Here is a 3111-nt window from a genome sequence, read left to right as displayed (position 1 = left end):
TCATTTGGTGTTACACTGTGCGATATATAGCTTGCTTCGTTTAACATCCTTCATGTTGACGGACCAAAGTTTTGGATGCAACTTCCGTAGAAAAAGTTATGCTTTGCATCTTTGCTTTAGTGATGAAACAATCCTCCTTGTATGCAGGTCAACCAGCAGCAAATCATTGCGGCGGCTTCCGCCTTGTTTGCGTGTGATGCTGTTGAGAAGGATTATTCTAGAGCCTTGCGCAATGCAGGTGACCTCATTAAGGATGTGTCTGGCATCAACTGTGAGGGTTGGAGCTTACAGAAAATTGCAACAGCTCTGAAGATGATATAGAGGCCTGAATTGTGCGATTCTTGTGAGGTAAATTGTACATAGTATTTTGTGAATGTGTTCCCAGCTGCATGTTGTTTTGTTTATTCCCATTTCTTGCCAACTTGTCACTCAGTCCAAATCATTTTTCTTTCAGATTTCAAAAGATGAGGTATTAAGGTTGGTGAATTATGCAGATGCATATGAAGTTGAGCTGAATAAGATTGCTTGCTTGCGAGTCTACAAAGCTATGTTGAAAGCCAATGATGTTAGGACCATGAAAAAAGAAGTACTGAAATCATTGGTTGAGCAGGCTAAGGAAGCATGTGAAGCTGAATAAGAAGAAGATCCTGAGAAGAATATAAACCGCGTATTTCTTTGAGAGAACGAGATCCAACGCAAGGTAGAGAAAAGACAAGGGAAGGGGACATCGTGATCCGAGAGAAAGGGACGTTCTTCAAGTCAACTTGTAACACGTCCAAGCTTTTCATATATTTACGTTTGTAGGTGATAACTTGTTGCACTAAAGTTATCGAATGATTCAGATAGAGATGGGCCGCCAAACCATGTGTTCTATTTCCAACAACACGAGACACTCAGCTCAAAGGAAAGAAGGGAAATGATGAAATTTGGTATCGGCATCAACTACTTCTGTTTAACTTCAATTTGGTCTGGTTCTGGTGTCATCTAAAGAAAAATCATTGATGCCATGATCACATCTTGAGGGTTGGAGATTGCTGATGTATATCAAATTCATATACATTCCTTTTTAGGATTGGAGACTACTGATCTATTACAAGTCAAAACATGCTTGTGAAATGCGATATTTTGCTGCTTATCTGCCTGCTTAGCTATACAATTGTCCATGCGTGTCTCCAATACTCTCAAAAACATACATATTATTAGATCTGGACTAACTGAACCTCGGCATACACTTCTCTACTACTTAAAAAGAACGGAAGGTTTTCATTTCACCTTTCTTCACACCATCCCTTCGACCAACCTTCCTTGCATGACAATAAATCAACTTAATTTACTTACATTCTGAACCAGTTCCATTTTAATTTACTTACCAATCTTTGGATAAAAATATAAGATAATTCAAGGGCAGATTTTGACGATCATTTATTTACACAATCGCATTATTATAGACAGGTAAATTACAAGCCGATGTACTAGAAGATTTATATCCCGTTCCAACGCACGAGCATTGTTCTAGTAGACAAAAACAATTAAGGCACATACGACTAGAGATATTAAAATAAATAAAATGGAAGTGCATGGAACACTAGCCCGCCAACTAGAACTTGGAATGCAGCATGCCGTCGAACATGGCATAAAACAAACGGTTGAACTCCTTGAGTATAGAAGCCTCTGTATAGATGACTAGGTGCACGCCGCCATCCCCCTGCGTGCTGTTGATCAGGTGCACAAGACCTCCGCGGCTTGATTATGCACGCAACATAGCCAATGGCTTTCCCCAGCCCAAATCCAAATCATACAAAGGCAAGCCAAGACAGTTGACCACTCCAATGTCCGTCACCGGCAAGTTACCAGTCGCAGGGGTACGGCGATTGTCCCTCTCTACTAACGCTAGCTCGACATAGTCAACCGCCGAATGCACCAGCCGATCATCCACCCGACCTATGGTTTCTTTGATACAACTTGCGACATAGGCCAGGTCGCCAGAGGCGATGCTCATTGCATCTTCGACAACGCTTATATTTATTATCGCGTCGCCGAAGTAGCCGTCTGCTAGTGGCGGCATCATTCAGCTGCTTCGAGCATTGGCCATGAACGCGAGGCGTGTTGTGGATTCCGCCGGCAGCCACTAGTAGAAAAGGGGCCTATTGTCCCGGTTGGTGAGGGCCTTTAGTCCCGGTTCATGAACCGGGACTAAAGGGTCGGTACTAATGCCCTGGCCCTTTAGTCCCGGTTCAATCCAGAACCGGGACTAAAGGGCTCGGCCACGTGGAGCTCCACCTTTAGTCCCGGTTGGTAACACCAACCGGGACTAAAGAAAATTTTATGATTTTTTTTGAAAAAAAATTTTGAATTTTTTTTGAATTTTTTTATTTTTAAATTTCTGAATTTTTTTAACCTCTAGTCTGTAATCACCACCACTCATCACTTCTCAATTTATCCTCTAATCACCCCAAATCATTCCAGGTTCTATTCTCCCTCGCTCCAAGTCTGCACTTGTTGTTTTCCTGACAATAGTAAGATGTCAATCCTATTAACCTTCAGGAATTTTGCTTGAGCATGAAGTGACACATTTCACTGTTTGAGTTTGAAACTATTGTTTTAAAAAACAATAATTATTTAGTAACACTAATATTTCTTGAATAATTAGTTTGACCATTGTTTGACCACCGTTTGACCAGATTTGACCAAAATTGAAATAACTGGAAATATTTTTTTAGTAACACTAATATTCTAGAGATTTTGCAGTTTGACCATTGTTTGACCACAGTTTGCCCACTGTTTGAATTTTTTTCGATTTTTTCCACTCTAGATATTAAAAGCCCCGTAACTTTTTTCTATTAGGTTTTTGAGGATTTTGAAAATGTTTAACGGGGTTCCCCCGGTTAAATTCGGATGTAACTTTTCGAGTAGATGATTTTTCATATAAAAACTTTTTCATCCGAGTTAGTATGCAAAAGTTATGCCCATTTTTACAAATTTCAGAGAGATTTTGCAAATAAAGTCAAAATTCACATTTGCAAATTTTCCCAACAACTAGACCACATATCACATGGGAAACTTATTTTCTTTTATTTTTTTGACATTTCCATCATTTTCTTTTATTTTTTT

General features: G+C 39.7%; 1 pseudogene; it reads right to left on the bottom strand.

Annotated features, from left to right (window-relative positions):
- Positions 1-1597: 1597 nt before the first annotated feature.
- The window catches only part of LOC119316787, a 6276-nt pseudogene continuing 4762 nt past the window's right edge, over positions 1598-3111 (bottom strand).

The sequence above is a fragment of the Triticum dicoccoides genome, chromosome 6A (genome assembly GCF_002162155.2).
Source record: "Triticum dicoccoides isolate Atlit2015 ecotype Zavitan chromosome 6A, WEW_v2.0, whole genome shotgun sequence".
Classification (NCBI taxonomy): Eukaryota; Viridiplantae; Streptophyta; class Magnoliopsida; order Poales; family Poaceae; genus Triticum; species Triticum dicoccoides.
Note: the sequence above shows the minus strand (reverse complement) of the source record. Positions and strands in the feature narration are given on the sequence as shown.